General features: G+C 45.0%; 1 protein-coding gene across 19 annotated transcripts in view; it reads right to left on the minus strand.

The window, feature by feature from the left end:
* Window positions 1-25,523, minus strand: part of TSPAN9 (tetraspanin 9) — a 311,820-nt gene that overhangs the window by 190,998 nt on the left and 95,299 nt on the right. The window contains exon 1 of one of the 19 annotated variants that reach the window (XM_084859971.1): window positions 13,832-13,850. The exons of 17 other annotated variants lie outside the window; for them this stretch is intronic. The gene's annotated coding sequence lies outside the window, so the exon portion shown is untranslated. Of the gene's footprint in view, window positions 1-8,237; window positions 9,377-13,831; window positions 13,851-25,523 lie in introns of those variants that run through there. One more of the 19 variants, XM_084859970.1, reaches the window with a different exon arrangement.

Below are 25,523 nucleotides of genomic sequence, written 5' to 3' on the forward strand. Positions count from 1 at the left end.
CTGGGCAGAAAACAACAAAATGACATTTAATAGGGATAAATGCCAAGTTCTGCACCTAGGAAAAAGAAACCAAATGCACAGTTACAAGATGGGGCATACGTGGCACAACACTACAAGCAAGAAGGATCTTGGAATTGTTGTCGATCACAAGCTATGATGTGGCTGCAAAAAAGGCAAATGTTACTTTGGGCTGCATTAATAGAAGCATAGCTTCCAAATCCCGGGAAGTACTAGTTCCCCTCTACTCAGTACTGGTTAGGCCTCATCTGGAGTACTGTGTCCAGTTCTTGGCACCACACTTGAAGAAGGATGCAGACAAACTGGAGAGGGTTCAGAGGAGGTCAACAAAGATAATCAGGGGACTGGAAACAAAGCCCTATGAAGAGAGACTGAAAGAACTGGGCATGTTTAGCCTTGAGAAGAGAAGACTGAGGGGAAAGACAGGAAACCACAGATTCCGGCTGAACATCAGGAAAAACTTCCTGACAGTTAGAGCAATATGACAATGGAACCAATTACCTAGGGAGATAGTGGGCTCTTCCACACTGGAGGCTGGACAGCCGTCTGTCAGGGATGCTCTCACTTGGATTCCTGCACTGAGCAAAGGGTTGGACTCGATGGTTTTGTAGGCCCCTGTCCAACCCTACTATTCTATTATTCTAAGTGCAGAAAATTGACACATTTGTACTTTTTAGTTCAAGCTCAGCATATCATATACAGTCAGGACCAGAAATATTGGAACAAGGATAACTGTTTTGGCAGTTGGCCTCTGTACGCCACCACATTGAAGTTGAAAGGAAACACACCCAGATGGGAGCCAAGTCAGGACTTTCAGCTGTAATTCAAGGGATTGGACAAAAGTGGGGCACTAACCATTCAGGAAGTAAAGCCAGTGGCATACAGACATACCCATCGTTGGTGGCTCATAAGTAATGGAACAAACCAACATCATTTCAAACTTCAGGATCGCCTTTAATACCTGGATGAAAATCCTTTGCAGTCAATGACTGCCTGAAGTCTGGAACCCATGGACATGACCAAATGCTGAGTTTCCTCCCTCGAGGTCCTTTGCCAGGCCTTTACTGCAGCTGCCTTCAGCTGCTGCTTCAGGAAGTGAAAAGCATGCTCTATTGGGTTGAGATCAGGTGACTGACTTGGCCAGTGAAAAACATCCCACTTCTTTGCCTTGAGTAACTCTTGGGTAACTTTTGCTGTATGTTTGGGGTCATTATCCATCTGCAATATAAAGTGGTGTCCTATCAGTTTGGCAGCATTCGGCTGAATCTGAGCAGAAAGTATAGCCCCATACACTTCAGAATTCACCCTGCTGCTTTTATCAGCAGTCAGGTCATCAATAAACACCAGTGCCCTGGTTCCATTGGCAGCCATACATGCCCATGCCATAGCACTGCCTCCAACATGTTTGACAGATGATGTGGTATGCTTTCAATCATGAGCTGTTCCTTTCCTTCTCCATACTTTTCTCTTCCCATCATTGTGGTACAAGGTAATCTTGGTTTCATCAGTCCAAAGATTCTTATCATAGAATCATAGAATAGTAGGGTTGGAAGGGGCCTACAAGGCCATCGAGTCCAACCCCCTGCTCAATGCAGGAATCCAAGTCAGAGCATCCCTGACATATGGCTGTCCAGCCTCGTCTTGAACACCGCCAGTGTGGGAGAGTCTTATTCCAGAACTGGGCAGGCTTTTTTAGGTGTTTGCTGGCAAAGGATAATCTGGCCTGTCTGTTCTTGAGTGTTACCAGTGGTTTGCACCTTGTTGTGAAGCCTCTGTATTTACATTTATAAAGCCGTCTCTTGACTGTAGATGTTGACAATGACATGCCTACCTCCTCAAGAGCATTCTTGACCTGGCTAGATGTTGTGAAAGGGTTCCTCTTCACCATGAGCAGAATTCTGCGGTCATCCACTTTAGTTGTCTTCCGTGGTCTTCCAGGCCTTTTGCTGTTGCTGAGCTTGCCAGTTAATTCCTTCTTTTTCAGGATGTTCCAAACTGTTGTGTTGGCCAGTCCCACTGTTTTTGCTATCTCTCTCGATAGGTTTATGTTGCTTCCTCAGCCTAATGATGGCCTCCTTCACTTGCATGGACACCTCTTTGGACCTCTTTGGACCTCATGTTGGGAGTTCCAGTGAACAGCTACCAAATGCAAATGTAAGAACCACCTCCAAGCCTTTTATCTGCTTGATTGGTCATGGGGTACCCAGGAAACAGGCCACACCTGGCCATGCAACTGCTTGTCAGCCATTCGTACCATTATTTATGAGCCACCAATGATGGGTGTGTGTGTATGCCACTGGCTGTACTTCCTGAATGGTTAGTGCCTCACTCTTGTCAAACCCCTTGAATTACAGCTGAAAGTCCTGACTTCGCTCCCATCTGGGTGTGTTTCCTTTCAACTTCAATGTGGTGGTGTACAGAGGCCAACTGCCAAAACAGTTATCCTTGTTTCTGGTCCTGTCTGTATTTCTTTCCAATTCTGGTGAAAACTACCAATGTACTTTAGTCAGGCTTGTCAAGAACGTGTGCCTTTCATTGATTTGGTGAAGTTCTAAACAGTTATTTGGAGATTTCACAAGACATTGCCCACATATGTTCAAGTCTATGGTTGTAGCTACAATGGCTATAATAGTTTAATTTGAAGGAGGGGGAGAAACCTAAAAATCTCAGGATGCTGAATTCTAAGTATGCATTAGTATTCTTTCAATAACCTTTCTATAACACTGTAAAACTGGAACAAAACCACAGATAATAAAGTTTGGGCCTACAGAACTGTGGCCCACCAAGCCAAATGCAGCCCATCAGCTATGGATTGTGGTCTGCCAGGTGCCTGACAGCACCAGCACCACCCTTTTTGAAGCTTCAGATAAAAACTGGAGGTTTACATGCCTCTGGTAGACTGCCACATATAGCTAGTGGACTGTTTGGTTTGGTAGATTGTGCAGGGCTACCTTACGGTTGAACTACACACAGTACATAACAGGAATTTGCCTCCATATATACCCCTAAGCTGCTCCCCACTCCTGGCTGGGATCCAAGTATATATTTGTGAAGGGGGAGCATGCATTTGGAACTCAACAAGTAGGGAAAGTGGCTGGGGGTCAATTCAGAATACAAAAGGTCCAGTTGGGTTAAGCACAATTTCCTCTTGCTCTCTCTCCATTCCAAATGACCACTTCTCAAACCTGTTTCTGCTTAGAAGGTGACTTTTGTAGGTTTGTTACACACAAATGTGTCTGTTTCATGGATCTAAGTATTCAGTCCCCCCCTCCCCCCATCAAGCAATTCCACTCAGACATTATTGTCATTATAAGACATTATAAGTTAAGAATAGTTAAGATGTGTAATGTTAATCTATACAAAGTCTTTTTCTGCCCCACTGTTGTATTGGGGCTGCAAGAATACATGTACAGATCAAGCAGACCTTATAACACAACTGCCCTTTACTGCTAGATAACAAGTCTGGAAAAAACTCCTCCTATGAGCTACGGGAACATGCAAACTACAAGAGCTCAAGAGATCAAAAAAACACTAACATTGAAGCATAGCATCCCCTGGCATACATAACACCCCCCACCCACAGTTAACATAATGGGCTGGTTCTCCCATTATGACAAGCCACCCTGAATATAAGCTACCGTGGGTTGGTTGTTCGCTTGCTAAGCCACGTTACTCCTGACAAGACGATCAGGTGCTCTGCAGCTTGTCATGGCTTGTTTCCCCCTTAGTCCTCCTGCTCAGTCCTGGCATGTATCCCCTCGGCCTTTGTGGCACAACTTCAGCAGCCTACTCTGCTAATGAGCGCAAATGCGCTCAGGGAGATTAGCGCAAACTTAACTAAAAAAAAAGACTTTTGGAGAGATCTGTGCAAATTTGCTAATATACAGTGTCATTTCAAGACATAATAGAGAGATGATATCATTAACAAGATTGCAATGGGCAACCGGATTTTCTGCCGCTCTTGCCAGGAGGCTCTGTAGCCCTTTCTGACAAGCCATGCACAAGCTATCATGCTGGGCTGGCGCATCATGACAAGCCACTCTGAAAACAAACCACCCTGAACAACCCGCAACAAGCCATGGGTTTTCAGGCTGTGTGCAATTAAGGAATTACACTGAAGAAGCTGCGCCAGATTCGGATGTCATATCAAGCCATCTTGAAACAAACAGGGCTGACAACCCACCATGAGTTATTATGTCATGTGAATCTCATCAATCTTTTAACCAATGGAGCGGGGGGGATGTCCTTTCATGGTGCTACTTCTGTATTTTATCAATGGGTGTAGAAGCCTCAGGTGACCACTTTGGCAGCTGCTGTGGGCAAGGCAAAATGATTTCTTCCTTCAGTTAGGGCACAATCCTATGTATGTTTATAAAGAAAAAAGTCCTACAAGAAAAAAGTCCCACAACTTCCAGCATTCCCCAGCCAGCCATGCTCTGAGAGGAACACCCTCTCAGTTGATCAACATGATGATGCCACACCAGCCCACCTGCACTCTGCACCTTGTATGATACAGGACTTCAATAATTGTGGCAGGAACCCACCTTGGTCCAGATTCATAGTTCCTAGGAAAAGCCAGTTCTTGAGGTACAAATGAACCCAGAATAGGTGCTGACTGAACAGCATCCAGAATATGTTCTTGTTTATACTGCATGTTCTCAGCTAAGTCTGGATGGAGATGGTGAAGGCAAATCTTGAGATATCACTCCATTGGCAACTCAGTAGGACTGACTCCTGTTGTTGAACATAGAGTGAAATGTTGAGCAATGAGGAACCTTGCAAATCTTGTTGGCCAGTATCCTACAACAATCCGCTTCAGGGCATCTTTTGTTGATTGCAACATCCATTCAGCTCAACCGTTTGTTTGAGAATGACAAGGTGCAAGTGATAGCTTGGATAAGTTTTCTGTCCACAGATTCCTTAAATTCATGGATATAAACGCAGACCCATTATCAGAAACTATAGTGTATGACATATAATTGGTGCAAAGCTGTGATTGTCACAGCAAATGTTTGTGATTGGACAAAGAGCATTTCAAGCTATTTTTAGTAGGAGTCTACCATGACCTTTCCCTGGAATGGGCCCACAAAAATTAATGTTGATTCTTGACCAAGGCTTCTTGCTCACTTCCCATGGAATGTAGGTGTCTTTCGTGAGCTATGCCAAGTAGCCTAACATGTGCTGCACTCATTGACTGTCTTTTCAATGTCAGAGTCAATTCCAGGCCACCAGACATAGCTTCTAGCTAAAACTTTCATGCATACAATTTCCAGATATGCTGCTTATAATGTGGCCAAGATGATTTGACAACTGTCTTCTGGAATGACAACATGGTTTCCCCACAGAAGATACCCTTTTGGGGCAGAGAACTTGAATTGGCTTGCAAATGAATTGAATTCCTCAGTAGTTTCTCCACTGGCTGTCCCCTCCACGCTCAGTTTAAGGAATGGACCATTATAGGATCCTGAGAAGTTAATCTTGCAATTTGTTCAATTTGAAGAGATGGGTCTTGGAGGGTTTCTAATATCAAAACTTCCATTAAGGGTGGCACATCATAATCTGGGATCTGCAGTGGCAGATGACTCAAGAGTATCAGAATCAGACATTGTTCTTCCTGGTTTGTAGATGAGCATGGCTTCCCTGATCCCCCTGCTAGCTTGCCAGCTTCCTATCTAGACCCCCCTTCTCTCCCTTGCCCCCTGCTACTCTCTTTAGTCCCCTCTACATAACATCCCAGACAGATGTGACAGGAGTCCCTTATTCCTTCCCCCCTTCTTTTTCTTGGTGGCTGAGAATGTGGCAGAGGAAAGCATCAGCCTGCAGTTGCCCACCATCTCTATTTCTTAGGTTGGTCCAAAACAGGGCAGCAAGATTGTTAACAGGGACTGGCCAGCGAGCTCATATTATGCCAGTACTTTTCCAGCTGCACTGGCTGCCAGTCCATTTCCAGGCCCAATTCAAAGAGCTGGTATTAACATTTAAAGCCATTAATGGCTTCGGGCCAGGTTATCTGAAGGATCGCCTCCTCCCATATGTGCCTGCCCAGACCTTAAGATATTTCAAAGTGGTCCACAGAGGACAGAGATGTGTATCCCATAAAAACCTTCTGCACTCTCTCAATAAAAACGTAAGAACAGCATGCTGGATCAGACCAAAAGCCTATCTAGCCCAGCACTCTGTTCACACAGTAACTAACCAGCTGCCTGCAGAAAACCCACAAGTAGGACATGAGTGCAATAGCACCTTTGCATTTGTGTTCCCCAGGAACTAGCATACAGAGGCATACTGCCTCTGATACTGGAGGCAATATATATAGGCACCATGACTAGTAGCCATTGATACCCTTATCTTCCATGAATGTCTAATCCCCTTATAAAGCCATCTAAATTGGTGGCCAACACTACATCTTGTGGTGGCAAATTCCATAGTAACTATGTGCTGTACTTCCCTTTATCTGTTCTGAATCTCCCACCATTCAGCTTCATAGGATGACATAGGAATACTGTGTTCTAGTATTATGAAAGAGGGAGAAAAGTTATCCCGATACACTTTCACCACACCAGGAATACTTTTGTACACCTCTATGTCTCCCCTTACTTGCCTTTTTTCCAAGCGTTGTAACCTTTCCTCATAGGGGTGTTGTTCCAGCCCCTGGATCATTATGGTTGCACTTTTGTGCACCTTTTCCAGCTCAACAATATCCCTTTTGAGATGTGGTGACCAGAATTGTGCACAGTATTCGAAGTGTGGTTGCACCATAGATTTGCATAAGGGCAGTTTTTATTTTCAATACCTTTTCTAATTATGCCCAACATCGAATTTGTCTTCGAATACGCTCAGATCTCATCAGCATATCCATGAAGTTTGGATGTTTTGCCCCAGTCTGGATGACTACATTTTCACATTGCCTTTACACATTGAATTACATGTGCCATTTTAATGCCCATTCTCCCAGTTTGGAGCGATTCTTTTGGAGCTTTTCAGAATCCTTTTTTTAAAACCACCCTAAATAATTTGGTGTCATCACCAAAACTGGTCACCTCACAGCTCACTGCTAATTCCAGATCATTTATGAATAAGTTAAAAAGTACCAATCCCAATATAAATCCTTGGGAGACCCCACTGTTACTATCGCATTTGACATTATGCCGTGGTTCAAAGGTTATTAAGTGTTTCTTGTCCCTGTTAAAGCTTGGGGCAGCAGCTCATGGAAAAGTTACATCGTGCATGCTCGGTTTCACTGCAGAGGGATTCTATGCTGCAGTAGAAATCTGGTGGGTTCTATGCGCAATGCATGTTCCTTTAGTTATGAAATGTGACCTCTCAAGATCAAACTACATGGACTGGAACCCTAGTGTGTGGGGTAGGAGGCTTTAACCCTTTGCCTCCTGTTGTGGCTGCACTCCAGATCAGGGCCCACATGCCTGCAAATTACATTGGCCCAAAGTGATCCAGTTGTCATGTAAATTGCAGGCACAGGACCCTAGAATGTAAGGCATAGGGGGCTTTTGCCCTTTGTACCCTGCTGTGGTCACAATCCAGGCCAAGGGGGGTTGTAATTTACGTTGCAAAAAATGACTGAATTGAAATGATTTTAATTGGGACCCACATTAGTCTTGATCCATATCAGGTTTCCTGCACTTACTTTTGAGCAAAAAGAAAGTAAAGCACACCTATTATCTACAGCTTCAAAATAATGTGCAATTTGACACTCAGAAAATTGGGAGGGGGGCACAGAATGTACAGGTGGGGGAAGTGGAAAGATCAAGGCCTCCCACTATCTTTCCGAAAGTGGAAATGCAGCACAAGATCCCTGCTCTTTCCTTTCTGTGTGGTGGGAATAGGTGTAGGGCTGAAGACTCACTCTAGGGGTGTTATTCACATGTTACATGTGTTGAATGTAGGTTATAGAAGGAGTCTAATGTTTGGATACTCTGCATATTTGTTTTTATTTCTTGCATATAGTTGGTAGATGTTCATAATAATTACTTTGAGTGTGCCCAGTAGAGTGCTCCAGTGTTCTGATAGGAAGTTGGTAAAATGTGTGTAAAATGTAAGACAGCAGCAAACTGCACCCGTTGCCTTACTAGTTTTGTTCTTTGGTATTTTAAACAAACCATCATGATAATTATACTGACATAGGATATTTTTCATTGTAAACATTTACTTTTTTTTGCTGAGGTCTAGGGGTTAGGAGCTCCAGCAAAGGAGATCGTTACCTTGTCGTGGTGCTGGAGCTTGAGCACCTCAATGATGTCATGAGCTAAACCATGAAGGGACACCCAAGACAGGAGGTCATGGCAGACAGGTCAGACTAAATATGATCCCTGGGGAAGGAAATGGCAACCCATCCCAGTATTCTTGCCATGAAAACTAAATGGATCAGTACAACCAGAGATATGTCGGTATACCATCGGAAGATGGGACTCCTAGGTCGGAAGATGGTCAAAATGCTACTGGGGAGGAACAGAGGATAAGTTCAACTAGCCCCAGATGTGATGACGCAGCTAGCTCAAAGCCAAAAGGATGGCTAGCAGCCGATGGTGCTGTTGGGAATGACAAATCCAATGTTCTAAAGATCAACACACCACAGGAACCTGGAATGTAAGATCTATGATCCAGGGAAAATTGGATGTGGTTACTGGGGAGATGTCAAGATTAAATATTGACATTTTGGGTGTAAGTGAACTGAAATGGACTGGAATGGGCCACTTCACATCAAATGACCACCAGATCTACTATTGTGGACAAGGGGACCATGGAAGAAATGGAGTTGCCTTCATAATTAATAATAAAGTGGCTAAAGCAGTGCTTGGATACAATCCAAAAAATGACAGAATGATCTCAATTGGAATTCAGGGTAAGCCATTTAACATCACAGTGATCCAAATATACACCCCAACCACAGATGCTGAAGAAGCAGAAGTAGACCAGTTCTATAAGGATCTGCAGCACCTACTGGATAGTACGCCAAAAAAAGATCTTATTTTCATTACAGGAGACTAGAATGTTAAGGTGGGTAGTCAAACGACACCTGGAATTATAGGCAAGCATGATCTGGGAGAACAAAATGAAGCAGGACATATGCTGATAGAATTTTGCCAAGACAACTCACTGTGCATAACAAACGTTCTCTTCCAACAACCTAATAGATGACTTTATACATGGACTTCACCAGACGGTCGACACCGAAATCAGATTGACTACATCCTTTGTAGCCAAAGGTGGCGGACATCTATGCAGTTGGTAAAAACAAGACCTGGAGCTGATTGTAGTTCAGATCACAAACTTCTTATTGCACAATTTAGAATCAGACTAAAGAGAATCGGGAAGACCCACAGATCAGTTAGATATGAGCTCACTAATATTCCTCATGAATATGCAGTGGAGGTGAAGAATAGATTTAAGGGACTAGATTTAGTAGATAGGGTCCCGGAAGAACTATGGACAGAAGTTTGCAACATTGTTCAGGAGGCAGCAACAAAAAACGTCCCAAAGAAAAAGAAAACCAAGAAGGCAAGATGGCTGTCTGCTGAGACACTGGAACCAGCCCAAGAAAGAAGGAAAGCAAAAGGCAACAGCGATAGGGGGAGATATGCCCAATTAAAAGCAAAATTCCAGAGGTTAGCCAGAAGAGATAAGGAATTATTTTTAAACAAGCAATGTGCGGAAGCAGAAGAAGATAATAGAATAGGAAGGACAAGAGACCTCTTCCAGAAAATTAGAAACATCGGACGTAAATTCCAGGCAAAAATGGGTATGATCAAAAACAAAGATGGCAAGGACCTAACAGAAGCAGAAGAAATCAAGAAAAGGTGGCAAGAATATATGGAAGATCTGTATAGGAAGGATAATAATATCAGGGATAGATTTGACGGTGTGGTCAGTGAGCTAGAGCCAGACATCCTGAAGAGTGAGGTGGAATGGGCCTTAAGAAGCATTGCTAAGAACAAGGCAGCAGGAGATGATGGTATCCTAGCTGAACTGTTTAAAATCTTGCAAGATGATGCTGTCAAGGTGATGCATGCCATATGCCAGCAAATTTGGAAAACACAAGAATGGCCAACAGATTGGAAAAAATCAACTTATATCCCCATACCAAAAAAGGGAAGCACCAAAGCACCAAAGAAACTATCGAATAGTGGCACTTATTTCACATGCCAGTAAGGTAATGCTCAAGATCTTGCAAGGTAGACTCCAGCAATTCATGGAATGAGAATTGCCAGATGTACAAGCTGGGTTTAGACAAGGCAGAGGAACTAGAGACCAAATTGCCAATATCCGCTGGATAATGGATAAAGCCAGGGAGTTTCAGAAAAACCTCTATTTCTGTTTTATTGACTATTCTAAAGCCTTGGACTGTGTGGATCATAACAAATTGTGGCAAGTTCTTGGTGGTATGGGGATACCAAGTCATCTTGTCTGCCTCCTGAGGAATCTGTATAACAACCAAGTAGCAACGGTAAGAACAGACCACGGAACAACGGACTGGTTTAAGATTGGGAAAGGAGTACGGCAGGGTTGTACTCTCACCCTACCTATTCAACCTGTACACAGAACACAACATGCAACATGCTGGGCTTGATGAAGCCAAGGCTGGAGTTAAAATTGCTGGAAGAAACATTAACATTCTCAGATATGCAGATGATACCACTTTGATGGCTGAAAGCGAGGAGGAGCTAAGGAACCTTCTGACGAAGGTGAAAGAAGAAAGTGAAAAAGCTGGGTTGCAGTTAAACCTCAAAAAAACCAAGATTATGGCAACTAGCTTGATTGATAACTGGCAAATAGAGGGAGAAAACGTGGAGGCAGTGACAGACTTTGTTTTTCTAGGTGCAAAGATTACTGCAGACGCTGACTGCAGCCAGGAAGTCAGAAGACGTTTACTTCTTGGGAGGACAGCAATGACAAATCTTGATAAAACAGTGAAGGGCAGAGACATCACACTGACAACAAAGGTCCGCATAGTGAAAGCAATGGTATTCCCCATAGTAACCTATGGCTGCGAGAGCTGGACCATAAGGAAGGCTGAGCGAAGGAAGATAGATGCTTTTGAACTGTGGTGCTGGAGGAAAATTCTGAGAGTGCCTTGGACTGCAAGAAGATCAAACCAGTCCATACTCCAGGAAATAAAGCCAGACTGCTCACTTAAGGGAATGATATTAAAGGCAAAACTGAAGTACTTTGGCCACATCATGAGAAGACAGGATACCCTGGAGAAGATGCTGATGCTAGGGAAAGTGGAAGGCAAAAGGAAGAGGGGCCGACCAAGGGCAAGATGGATGGATGAAATTCTAGAGGTGACGGACTCGACTTTGGGGGAGCTGGGGGTGTCGATGGCCGACAGGAAGCTCTGGCGTGGACTGGTCCATGAAGTCATGACAAGTCGGAAGTGACTGACCGAATAAACAACAAAAATGGGGTTAGGTGAGACAAAACAGAAAGTTGGGAAAGGTTTGATAAATTGGATTCTGAGAATAGCCAGTAAATAGGCTAATTTTCATTGAGATTCACTGAGTGTTGAGTGCCTCAGTCCATTCCAGTCAATGGGATCTTCTTATCACATGTCAAGCTTCCTCGTGCAGTTCTCCTATCAACGTTCTGGCAGTGCGGGGCTATCAAATGAGACAATTTTGAAGTCTGAAGAAGTCACTCTGCCTGAAAAATATAACTGGTGAAGAGAGGATAGGGAGGGAAAAGATAAAGGTATTCTGCAAAGCTGTGCCTTTCTGAACATAAAGGGCAGAATCCAACAAGGCGCTTATGCCGCCACCGATTCTCTTGTGCTAATTCTGTTGCGCAAGCAGCCCCTAGCACTTGCGCAATGGCAATTTAGCATTTCCAGGGTAACCTGAAATGAGCAGAAACACTTGTTTCTAGAAGGAGGCAGGTCCACACAGCTTGCATAAGGGAGCTCCACTGACTGGGCTTCTTCCAGAAATTAGTGTTTCGGCTTGTTCCAGGGCTTCCCCTAGGAAGCACTAAATCTCCCTTGGGTGAGTGGTGGGTCCAACTTCCGCAATGGAATTGGCAGGACCCACTGCTTGCAGAAGGGAATCGGAACAGAAAAGAATCAGCGGGAGCATAGGAGCTCAATTGGATTCTGCTCCATTGGAAATATCGCTTCATTTCTACACTTCTACCCAGTTAGTGACTTTGTGTGTTTTTTGAGTTAATACTTGTAAGGATCCTGAGGACCAACTAGTGCTATGGGAGACTGTGTAACCACAGAGGGGGCATCTTCTCCTTTTTACCCTATGGCCCATTCCCCCCTAGCTATGCTTCTGGGGGAAGGGGTGGAACTCATCCTGTTGAGCGTCTCCTTGCTTGTGCACTGGTACATGCCACAGCACTTTGTGCAACAGGGTTTATATTACACTGGCTTAATTGTTGTGAGCCAGATCATTAATGTGAAAACTGGAAAATAGGGGACAAAAGGCAGCTTTATAAACCCCCTGTAATACTTGGATTTAATTGGTAATTGTTCCTTGACTAGGTTATTGCAAAGAGATGCAGTGTTCTTAACTTTTTAAAAGATTAAACTAAATGTAAGCAGATGTAACTGAAACAACCACACATTCCTTTCCTGCTTTGACTTCCCTCATCTTTCCCTGTTGTTTCCCCTGTGTTAAATTTTAGATTGAAAACTCCTCAGGGCAAGGACCTGTCCTCTTGTATTTTGTAAAGTGCCATGCACACCATATAAATAAAAAAATAAAGAGATAGATGAAAAATGATTTCCCCCTTCCTCTATAAGCAAAATGTTAGTTAAAAAAATAGCTGAGGCCTATATTGAAAACATTCATGTTTTTCTTTAGTTAAATTAAAATGTTGAAAACCCCCCCCCATTTTAATTTCCTCATGTACATGAAAATGACAAATAACAGCTTTTTTCACAAAGTGAGGAACAGATTAGAAACAGCCACCCATTTGAGCCACATCAATCATCATATTATGTGGGTTGGTTATTCTTAGAGGTTTGCTACAGAAACACACACACACACACACACACACACACTAATAAAAAGAAGCACATATGTTCCTCAGGGTGACAGGAAAGCTAGCAGAGTCAGAAATTTTAGCCAGCAAGTAATTTATATATTTTTTCCTATGAGAAAAGAATGAGAAGAATGCAGCGTGCCCAGTGAGAAATCTACTAGATAATCTACACATTAGAATAGTTGTGCTGTGAGGGGTCTTGGGAGAGGGCAGAAATCCAAAATGTAGGTATTAAGTCAGAAAAATCCTTCCTTAGAAATCTGAGCCAGCAGCTGAAAAGATGCGATATACTATTAGAACCTTACTTTAAGTTCCCCAGAATCCACACTCTCTGAGAACAAGGAATCACTATGACCAGTCATGTGAAATCTAACTGAAACAGCCTTTAGAATTTAAACAGAATTAAGCAATATATATATATATATATACTAGGACTTTTTATTAACTTACTGGGACCTATTCATAAGGAAATATCCTGACCACAAATCTGTTTCCAAATTTTTCCATTTTGTGAATGCTGCTGTGGTTCTTTCATTCATCAATTCAATTCATGTGCCTGATCTTGTCTGATCTCGGAAGCTAAGCAGGGTCTGCCCTGGTCAGTACTTGGATGGGAGAACCGCCTGGGAATCAGGCTTCCTGCATTGAGCAGGGGGTTGGACTCGATGGTCTTGCAGACCCCTTCCAACCCTATGGTTCTATGATTCTAAGAGAGGAAAATAGAGTGAGCCATAACTTTGTGTGTGTCTGCGTGAGTGTGCGTGTATTTACATAGGTTTCTATGGCAGCAAAAATTAACAACTCATACCACTACCATTCAAAAGGCATTGTAGAGCTATTCTGTCTTCCTCTTTTTTTCTTCCTTTTTCTTTTGTTTTGAGCGCTAAGAAAAAAAGATGAAAGAAGCAGAGGAAAAACATGGAAGGGTTACAAATGGAAGATGGCACCCGCTGGAGAAAAAGCCTACAACATTTTAGCTATGCAGTGTGATGCTATTAATGCCACTATTATGTTTGTGCTTTTATGCTTATGATTCTATTTTAATGTATTTTATTATATATAATTTTGCACATGCTTGTCACAGAAAGGTGGGGTAAAAATGCTAATAAAAATAAATATATAAATAGAGAACATGAAGACAAATGCAATGAGGAAAAAGATAGGGGAGTAGCAGGAGTAGGGTAGGACAGGGCAGAAAACACAAGACTTCCAGTCTAGCAAGGCTCTGAAATACATATACTGGCAAAATGTGATTTATTATGAATAAAACATTCATGGAGGCTGGAGGTGCTGAAGTGTGTGTGAAGAGTGTGTGAAGAGTGTGCAGGAAGAAGTGTGAGAAAAGAGGCAGGAAGAAATCATTACCAGTGCTTTCTAAAAACCTCTAGATTGGTGCTGCACTGAGTACCCAGGTGGACAAAGCTGAGCCAGATCCTCCCTGCTCAGCTCATCCCCCCAGGTCTCAGTGGAACCCACCAGGTCAGCCCCTTCACCCACCATCGAGTCATGGATAGCAATTGTTTTGTTACGGACCGGCCTAGCATTCCAAAGCAGCACCAACAGATCAGAGGGAGGGCTGACAAGCCAACCTAGATTTTGAGGCATGGGGGAAGGACCGAAAGATGGGACAGGTTTCAAATATCTGTCCCGCCTTTCCCTCACTTGACATGTCTAACCCCCAACGCCATGCCTCCCTCTGCCCGAGATGACTCCAAGAGTTCCTCCCCCCTCCTCTGGGATTCACCTGAGCACACGTACAACTTCAAAATGATATAAAATTAATAACAGAAGCCCAGTACAGCCAGGCAAACAAACCAGGCCAGTAAAAGGCTGTAGCAACACCCTAAAATTAAAATAGGCCTACTCCGCCTCCCCCCTCCAGCACTCCACCTTTCTACACTCCCATGAGGCTGTCATCCAGGCTGTGGCCAGCCCCTCACCCTAGCCAACTGCCCCCACCCCTCAGGTCTCACCTAATGGATGTGTGGAGCTCACTGCATGTGCACAGTTGCTTGGGGGCAGGTGCCCTCGCCCTTGCCCAAGGGGCGACCCCTTTGGTGGCAACCCGCCACCTCAGCCAGCCAGCTTAAATACCTCCTTCCAAGAAGTTATGTTTATGATTCTATTTTAATGTGTTTTGTTATGCATAATTTTGCATTGTAAGCTGCCTTGCGCGTACTTGTCATTGCCAGTGCTTTCTAAAAGCCTATAAATAAAAGCATTTCCCCATATAAACACAGATGATGTAACCGATCTGGCAACGTTGCTCTTTAGACGTACGTTGATACAACTGGATGCCGAACCTTTTGGGCATCATTTGCAGGTGTGTCCCTTGCTCCTTTCTATATTTTTCCCCCAGTGGCAGCAGTTGGCCTGGGAGAGGCCCATATGGGTTCCTATATCCACAATTGTGAGTGAGCAAAACATCAGTCTCATTGTTTGAGCTTCTTATATTGAAGAACTTTCAGAAGGTAGGTCTGTGCAATAGGAGTGTGTATTGCTATATTTAAAATGCATGCACTTCTGCGTTTGTGAGAAGAGTGACGGGGACAGAGAAAATATGCCCTGGCTGGTAATCCCCAAATTTCCTGGTGCCCCATCCACTTTAACCTGCAGAGGGGCAGCTGTGTTAGTGTGCTGTAGCAAGCACGCCGTGTTGGGCCACCTTAACGGCTATAAAATTCATCAGGGGCTGTAGTCCACAGGATCTTATGCCATAATAAATACGTTCGTTTTTCATGTGCCCCAACACCTTGTTCTCCACTTCAACCTGGTCAGCCCTACACAAGACCCTTGGATGGAAGTGCTGAGGACACGTTTGTGTGCTACGTTCCTTGGTTGTCAATACAATCCCAGCTGCTCTGCACCCTCACAAATTAAGGAGTGCATTTCCTGCCATCCCCCGCACAGCAGGCCAGCTTCCTTCCTCCCTCTCTCTGACAACCCAGCGTTCTCAGCAAAGTCTGTATACAAATGCAAGCTTTATTGTAACACCGCCGTTAGACGGTGAGACTTGCATCACCCACCAACAGTAGTTTGGGTGTGTGGAATTCCAATATGAATTCTTCCCCCCACCCCCAATCAAGGCTACCAGCATTTTTCTAACAGTTGCAAAGAAGCAGCCAGCAGGAGCTGTTAACCTGCTGCTGTTAACCTGCTCAAATAGGGTTTCTCACAACAATGCAAACATGTGTGGCTGCCTGAACGAATGTACTCTGGGCTCACTGAATGTACTCATTGGTAGCTTCCCTCTCCGTCACAGCAGCCGACACACAGGCACACACTAACGTAGTGCAGATGAGTGGGCCCCTCCCCTTTGCCACGTTATTGGCCAGAGTTTGGAGAGGCAAGCTCCTTACTGACTAATCCCATTGTCCCACTGTTGGGGAACCTAGGTTGACTGTGCAAAGAAGAGCAAGCCAGCGGTGCAAAAGAAGTAGGAAGATGTCGGGATGTACGAGAATTCCGTTTTGGATCATTTGTGATCAGAACTTGCCCCATTCTCACCCCCAGCGCAGACATTAACGGGAGCCCGTTTTGCAAGCAAGGCTCGCACGTTGCTGAGCTTGCGCTGCTGGTTTGAAAAGTGTGAATGTTGGAGAAGCTCGCAATTTCAGAAGTGCGTGCTTTAAAAAGTGTGTGCTTTGACACTTTAGTCAATGGGGGGAAGTATGCATGCGGCTGTGCACTTTAGGAAATGCGCACCCAATGCGCACTTTCCCTGTTCAAACAACAAAAAGCTTGCGACGTCGATAGGCTCGAGTTTCACTGATTCTCCCATCGCTAGGAAGCCATTGTCAAAGGAGGAGTCTGCTCTAAGAGGCGATTATCTGCTCATGCACAACACCGCCTAGGGGTCCCTGCCTACAGGCATTGCAGCCACCCCACCTCACAAGGCATGCAAGAATTGCAGCCATGGCAGGCACCCACATCAACGCGGACTGACAAGGCTGGCCTTCCCGTGAGGAGGAGACGCTTGTTGAGAGCCGCTCCGGGGCACAAGGCAGGAAGAAAATGCCCTCGTAACTCTTCTCCCTGCAGGACTTTGCTGTTCTCCATAAAACACAGGGACAGCAGTTTGCAGGGCGGGATGTTGTTCCTGCTTCTTGCCCTGAAGCCACTCTCAACTGCCTCCAGCTGGGAAGCTCAGCTTTCTCAGTCCAAGGCTGAGGAGCACCTGGCTAGCAGGAGCTGGCCGCCTCTGGGCCTGGGCTGATGAGCAGTGGCTGCTGCTAAGAGCGTTTCAATGCGGAAGAGAAGACCAGCCAGCCCAAGCACAACACCCAGTTGTCTCGGGGGGGGGGGGAGACCTTCAGTGTTAGAGACCATCTGCCACCCACCCTCTCTCCCTTCCTCCTCACACACCTAATGGAAAAAATAACCCCTGAGGTCACAGTTCAGCATGGCCTCCCCTCCCACAGACTGCTTCCTCGATGACCCTTAGACAAGTTTGCAACCAAGCAGTTCCCACGGCCTGTTGTAAATGACCACATCTGCTGAGATAGTGAGAGGCACCTGCTGGCTCCTCCTCTCTTCCTCTTACTGGCCAGGGCCAGGTGCTCTGTCGCCCAGCTCCAAAAGACGAAGGAAAAGAAAAAGAGTCACAGATGCGCAGGTGAGCTATGAATGCAAGAGCTCAAGAACCGTCTTGTCATTTGATCAATATGCACAAGTGCCCAGACCAGCCATGAAGATTCTGGGTCAGACATCTGGGGAACAAGCCCTGATGTGTCACCCCCTCCTGATGCCTCTGTTCTTAACCTAGCATTCTATTTCAATTTGCCACTGCTCCCTTCCTCTGTGATTTGCCACACTTGTGGCCCCAGCAGAGTCCCAGAGAGGTGTTGAGCGAGCAGCACCCATCGTTGATTTCATTCTTGGCCGATGTGTTCACAGCCTGCCCGTTTCAGTCACAACTGCAGTTGTGAGAATCATCAGTGTTGCGGGCACCCGTGGCAGATCTGCACAGTCAGATTTCCCAGAACTGCATTGGCCAGTAGCTCAGAGAAAGCAAATGCAACAATGGAGAGAGGAGGCAGCCCTGTTTGGTACCTCTGATATATTGGATCCTAGATGAGGGAGAACAAATTGAAGCTTAATCCAGACAAGACAGAGGTGCTCCTAGTTAGGGAACGCCACAGCAGTGAACAGGGATTACATGTGTGCTGGGTGGGGTTACAAACGTGTGCTGGATGGGGCCACGGTTACACATGCTTTCGTTGTATCCCACGTGCAAGGCCGGCCCATCCATTACGCAAATTGAGGCTCCTGCATCAGGCGGTGCCCCTGCAAGCAGCGGCAGATTGGGGCAGCTGGTGCTGCCTCCCTCCGCTCCCGAATGCTGCTTTGCTGGCCCTTTCAGGTGTAGACAAATGTGGGGAACAGGAATTGCGAGGTGCAGTGGACTGAGGCCCTCTCCCCTACTGAGCTTCTGTCCTCCCATCCCAATGAGCTCTGCAGCCCCTGCTGAGAGAGAGAGAGAGAGCGTGAGCGCGCAGCTGCTGGAATCTGAAAGGGGAAGAAAAAAAAGAATTGCAGTGCCCCGAGGTCCTGCCTGGATAAAGAGGATCCAGCAGCACCTTTCTGCATCCAGCTTCAGGTTTGCAAGAGCACAGGACTGCTAAAAGAATTCCTATCTGCCCCTGCTTATTTTAGGTGTCCCAACCCCTTTTTTCAAACACATATAATGCAGTAATCAGCAGGTGGTTCTTTTGGAAAACATGGGGTGTGTGTGTGTGTGTGTGTGTGTGTCTTATGGCACCTTAAGAACTGAGTTGAAGCACAATCCTAAGTATGTCTACTCACTTCTGAGATCAGTAGGACTGAAGTAAATGTGCATGGGATTGCAGCCTGAAAAAGAAGGGAAGGTGGAGAAAAGGCAGGAGAAGGGGATACAGATGAAGGCATTGCTAAATAGAATAGTAGGGTACTGTGGGATGTTTAACTATATAAAGATGATACTGAGTACAGTAATAGTGCCCCTAAACATATATAGAGCGCCTCTCCTTCAGTCATGCATAACTGCATTTCCATCCCAGTCAAATAATCACAACAGTGAACCAGCTAGATTTTCCATGGGAAAACTCTGTACATGGTGACAGACATTTATGTTTACATTTGAATTACAATATATATTATCCTTTCCTACAACAAAATGGTACTTACTCCTAAGTAAGTGTGTTCAGCATTAGGGCAGCAGAAGGAAATCCTATTTTATTCCTGTAGTCATGCTGGTGTGACATGATGAGTTAAAGGCACAATCCTGTGCCTGTTTAGACAGGAAAAAGTCCTACAGCTCCTAGAATCCTCTAGCCAGCATGGCTGGCTCGGGCATGCTGAAAGTTGTAGGACTTGTGTGTTCAAAATGAGTTTAAAATGTGAAACTCTGCACGTGTGTGGAATCCTAGATGAGGGAGAATCCTAGATGAGGGAGCAAATAGTATCATTGCTCTAGCATCAGGAATGTAGCAGCTGTACAGTGTGGAAAGTATACCTGCTATTTGAAGGGATGCATTTTAAGATATAAAGGGGGCTATAAGACTATTACATCCAGGGTCATAAATTGTTTAGCAACACCACTGTTGCTAACATGTTCCCAATGACATGTTCCCTGGAGTGCCAGAGGCCTTCCTTACTTGTTGATTCTTCCAAGCTGGCCTAGGCCCCTTATCTGGGACAGGGGGACCAAAGTGGTATTGCAGCACAAAGGGATGTGAGCAGCAATGTTTGGTCTAGGAGCAAGGTAAGATGTGAGTATGGAGAGTGGCTTGGCTTGACAGGCTTGAGTGTGTTTGGATCTCCTTGGCTCTGAAAGCATCTGTCAGGACTGCACCTGCTGACTGATCCACGAGGCCAGGCACTGGCGGGTGCAATGATCCTCCTTGACAGCAGGGGCCACATTTGTTCGAGAAAGCTGAACCGATGTGAAGAAGCAGAGGGACCTCTTCTTGTGTGTTCAAAAGCCACAAAGTGTCTTGTGGCATCTTGAAGACTCACAAATTTATTATAGCATACTTTTATTTATGTTATTATGCATTATAACTTTTGTCGACTGGCCTCAAGGGCCAAAATAACTTGACTGGCTTTGGATATTATGGACTGTGTCGGGCGGGGGGGGGGGGCGTCATTTGCTGTTCCACTTCCAAGCTGGCCCATTTGGACTACTGTGATAGTCTCTATGTGGGGCCACTTTTGAAAAGTGCCTGGGAGCTTCAGCCTGTCCAGAATGCTTCCGCCAGACAACTGACTGGGGCCAGTTAGAATGTTACAATGACCCAGTTTGCACAATTGCAGCTGGGAAAATAAGCCACTGTGGCTTATTTACGCTGCCGTGTATGCCGGTCGTAAATACCCTTGGGTATCATAATTACCCTTGGCAGCGTGCCTTGTCATGTTGTGTGAACCCAGCCAGGGTGGCTTGCTGCCGTGGGTACCAAGCCACCCAGAACTCATGGGCATAACCCACCCTGGCTGTGTTCACATGATACGATAAGCTGTGCTGCAGAGGGTGGTTATGCTAATCCCCCAGCACATGACTGGTATGTGCAGAGTGGTTAACAAGCCACTGTGGCTTATTAACCACTGTGGGATCGTGCAAACTGGGCCAATAGCTTCACTGGCTACTGCTCTGTTTCTGGGCACAATTCCAAGTGCTAGTTATGATGTATGACTGGTCCCTATATGACTTGGGACCAGGCTACCTGAAAGACCACATTCTCCCATCTGAGTCTGCCTGGGTTTTAAGATCTTCTGGGGAGGCCCTCTCTTGGTCTCGCTTCCTTCAAAGGCACGTTTGGTGAGGGTCTTCTCGGTGGATGCTTCCAGGCTCTGGACCTCCCTGCTGAGGGGTGCTACGATCTCTGCAGTCCTTCAGCCAGGAGGCAAAGGTGTTTTTATTCAAGCAGGCATTTGGCATATAAGCTGGTCATTGGGTTAGGTGCTGCATTTCCTTTTTTAAAATAGTTTCTAATTGTGTTTTTAATCTCTTTGTTTGTATTATTGTTTTAACTAAGGTTTCGTTTTAATCTTGGTTTTATTATTGTTAGATACCTTGAGTGCCATTTTTTTTTGGCAGAAAGGCTCTGCCCACTGTGACCCCTTGGCTCCACATCTGTCAGTGTGTCCCCCGCCCCAGTAGTCACTAGCCACCACTGGTCAGTTACACTGTGGCAGGGCCAGAGTAAGGGGTTGTCACTGTCAGGCATCTGTAGAGGCCCTCATGCCAGGAGAGAACCCAACGGCACTGGCCCCGATTGGCTGCTGCCAAGGAAGAACATTGGAAAGTTTTGCCCCCTTGGGTGGGTCTCTACACTGTGATGCACCATTACTTCTGATGGTGACCCAAGCAGTGGGTTGCCCTGCAGAGACTTGGCATTTGGATGTTATTTGAAAGCACTGCTGAGTGATTCAGTCCCGCTTACTTCTGAGTACACATGCAAAAGCCTTGTCCTGCTTACTTTTTAGTAGGCTGAAAATAGATGATGATGATGATGATACTTTGGCCCTGTCCACTCTGTCTTTGTCCCTACCCACAGGTGGAATATGACCCCCAAGTCCTTTCCCAGATTGAAATTCAGCTCTCGGGTTCAAGGGGCTGTAGCTTGCAACTTTTGGGGCTCTTTAGCCTAGAAAACAATCAAGAAAGGCAGAGATGGAGGTTCATGATACAGGGGTGTAAAATTATGCATAGTGTGGATAAAATGGATAGGGAGCCTCTCTCATAATACTAGAACCTGGTGTCTGACAATGAAGCTGAACAGTGGGAGATTCAGGACAGTTAAAAGGAAGTAATTCTTCAAAGAGTGCATAGTTAGAATGAGGAGTTCACTATCACAGGATGTAACGATGACCACTAGCTTGGGCAGTTTTTAAAGGGGATTAGTGTTGTTTCAGCTAGTGAGGTCTGTTGCAATGAGGCCTAGCACTGCTGAGCACTATGAGGTCCAGTTCATAGCAAGGACTTGGGGCAAGTCAGGTTCAGAGGATTCCAACCAAGCAGGAGTCAGGTTTCACAGACAGACAGGAAATAGAGGCACCACAGAGAGCTCTGAGAGAGTCTGGGACTGGCCTATATATTGCTCCAAATAAGCAGCAGATTGTGACTGAGCCTTAAGTATGGTTTTGGCTTCCTTTACATGGGTTAACCCTGCTTTCCTATTGACTGAAGCCTTCTCCCTTAAAGAGGCCTGGTCTGTTTCAGCTGTCTTGGCCTGCGATGGCACGGAAGTAGATGTGGCATAATGATATACTAATGAATGGAGTCATCATCAGGATCTGAGGACTGCAACATGACCTCCTCTGAACACAAGGGAGCTGGTCCCTGGGGCCTTCCTGGGAACTAGGTCCCAAGGAGGTGGGAACCTCATGACACCCTCTCAGGATGAGGGGTCAGGCTTCTGGATCATGACAATTAGACAAATTCATGGAGGATAAGGCTATCAATGGCTACTAGTCATGCTGGCTATATATTCCCTCCAGTATCAGAGGAAGTATTGTTGCAGAACCCAGAGTCAGAGAGACCACAGAGTGAAGGAAAAAGAGATTCTTTATTTAACGCGCGGGCTTAAGGCTGGAATCATTTCCAAAGAGCCAGAAGCCTCGATTTACATTAGCACATTGTTTTTATAGACATTGTGACACATATGAAACGGCTCCTCCTCTCCCTCCCGCGTGGGGTTGCAGTCCTCAACATTTCTTTTCTCAGCACCATTGTTTATAATACAAGAACTGGGTTATAGGGTAGCCATGATAAGCAGAGAACAGAAGAGAACAGCAGAGAACAAGATATACAATTGTATGACCTTTGACAAGATAAGGAATTCCTGTGTCTCATCAGCTTACAACAATATATTCAAGGGAGAAAGAGCTCAGCAAGAACATGAAGCATGAGACTGCATGAGGCTACTTAGTCTGACCCCCGATATGGCTGCTACATTCCCTCCTTAAACGCATAATTTCATTACAATTATAGCATTTCTGATAACCATACAAAGCTTTTTGTGACATACATATTATTTAGCCTCTTGTTGGGCTATTAGAGCGTAGAGGGCAGCAGTTTTACTAGCTGAGACATAAACCAGATTGGTTAAACAGCGCATAAGACAAGGAACGCAGAGACATAACAGAACTTTTATGAACAACACTGGTAGAATTAGGATGAACAATGCTTTAAGCCAGCTAAGATCTGGAAGCCAAGGGGTTAACTAATTGAGCTAATTGTTTTGTCTTATTGTTTTGTTAGCTACTATATTGTGCAGCTTGTTGATCTGTTCATCTACAGCTTTGCCATTATCAGTTAAGTTAAAACAACAGAGCTTTTGGTGTGTCTCACAACTTAAATGATGAAGAAGGAAGAGGTAATCTATACCAGCTCTATTTTCTAGAACTGCACCTCTTAGATCACGCAACTCTTTATTTAACAATGACGATGCTCGTGAGGTGGCATTTATGCTTTTGGCTAAGCTGCAAGCTAACCGGTTGATCTCCAGACCATCAGCCAAGGCTAAACCTGGAACCCCAACCAGTGACATTGCTAAGGCCAATTTTTCTGAGTCAGAATATAACTGCACATGACTATTACAATTTTAGTTAGTTGGAGTGCTCGAGGCTGCCGTCGACGGATTTTCTCGGGCCACAGGAAAAGAATTGGCACCAGTTCAATTGGCGGCTGAGGCAACATGGGTGGTTATTAGACAAGTTGGCAGGAATGAATGACCAAGTGCGGGAACTACATGTCTAAAACCATCTATGAGGCAAAAGTATGTGGGCATCATTAAAAGATATGTTTTGAATTTTATTACAGAGGAAGGGGGCCAGGGATAGCTTTATATTTTCTGGAAAATTTTTGACAATTAAGCATTCGTGCACATGTAGCATTTGTCTCAGCAACGATGGGGGTGCGTAGAGTGAACTCTGTAGGAGGTAGGATCTTTGCAACCACGCCCCAATTAGCATTTTGGGAATAAGTTAAACTTACACCATAAACTCTTAATATGGTATCTTTTTGAATTTTCCCAGGGTGTCTACAGACAGGTATTAGGCAAGAGCTAATAAGCCTGTTTGCAGGTATACCTCTTGGCAAACAAAAATGTTTTACTCTCGTGATGTTAGCCAGGTGAAGCCAGTAATTATCAGCAAATCGCTGGGACAAACTTTCCCTTTCAGGGGCTGGCCCCCCTTTTTGCACCTTATTAAGGAGACACAATGCAACACTACTAACACTACAACACGCATGTTTGATTTTCTTTGGGATCTGACCGTACGCTGGGCAGCTATTCACCTGGCAAGCTGCAGTAGGGTCTAATCCCCTTCTTCAATTCTCCAGTTGCAGGTCTGACCGTACGCAGGGGGACAGTCTCCCGGTGTGTCTACAGTAAGGTCTAGCCTGAGTCTTCTTACTGCTTTTTCAGAATGATTTTTAAAGGATTTTCAGGATTTCTGTTTACAGTCTACTCTCCCCCTCTCGCTTTCTTGACTCGTGTCCAATGTATCCAGGGTTTAACTCCAGCTACTTTCATAGCTGTGGGGGTGGAAAGTATGACAGTTTTCAGTCCTCTCCATCTGGGAGTCAAAGGGTTATTTTTCCCTCTTTAACTCATACTTTAACTCTTGGTTGGAAAGGATGAACTTCTGTGATGGGAATGGCTTATTTTTTAAGACAAAGCGACGATGCTGGGCTTGAAGAACTTCGCTCAGTATTTGGACTTCTTGTTTAAGGCTAATGTTTGCTTGCTTTTGATGCTGCTCCAGTGTCAATTATGAAGTTAATGTCACGGCCCCTCACAATCAATGTCACGGCCCCTCTCAAGCTGTCTCCCTCTTCACCTATTCTGGCCCCTTTGGTTTTCTCCTTTGAGTATTTGATTTATTTTATTTGGGCATTCATGCCACTAATGTCCATCTTGTCAACACTGGGCACACTGGTTCTTTTTTAAGAATCTTCTGCCTCTGCCAGGTCTTCTTTTCTTTTTTCGTTTACGTCTTCTTGGGCCTCTGGGTCGAGGGGGGTGTACTGGCGATAGTTATCTGAAAGACGCTCCAAGTACGCTCTGGGGCCTCGGTGGCACCTTGCATTACTTTAGACACTTTGGTCATATTAATTGACTTCTTCATACCTGCTTTCATGGCTTCTAACAGCAGGGTTTGATACTGGGTGAGGCGCTCCAGCCCCGCTTGTGTTTTGGGATTCCGGGGGGGGGGGGGTTACTTACAAGGAGACTTTATTGGGTAACTTACAGCACACAGGTGTACTTAATGGTTGGATCAGACAGCTTCTCTGAACCACGAGCTATTGGGCTAAATGGGTTTTATACCATACATGTTACCCATGAGGCAGCACAACACTAGCAAGCATTTTCAGCATAGGCTAGAAGTGTTTGGTTCTCAGGCACAGCTTCCTGTAAACAACTTCGCTTCCCAAAGTGCTTGATAACACTTTTATTCATTAGTATGGGAAGACAATTTTTTTCTCTTTCTTTTGCTTACTTTTTCTTTGCTGATCTGTCTGT

This window comes from Heloderma suspectum, chromosome 5 (genome assembly GCF_057233095.1).
Source record: "Heloderma suspectum isolate Gila_16-S chromosome 5, 16-S_ref, whole genome shotgun sequence".
Classification (NCBI taxonomy): domain Eukaryota; kingdom Metazoa; phylum Chordata; class Lepidosauria; order Squamata; family Helodermatidae; genus Heloderma; species Heloderma suspectum.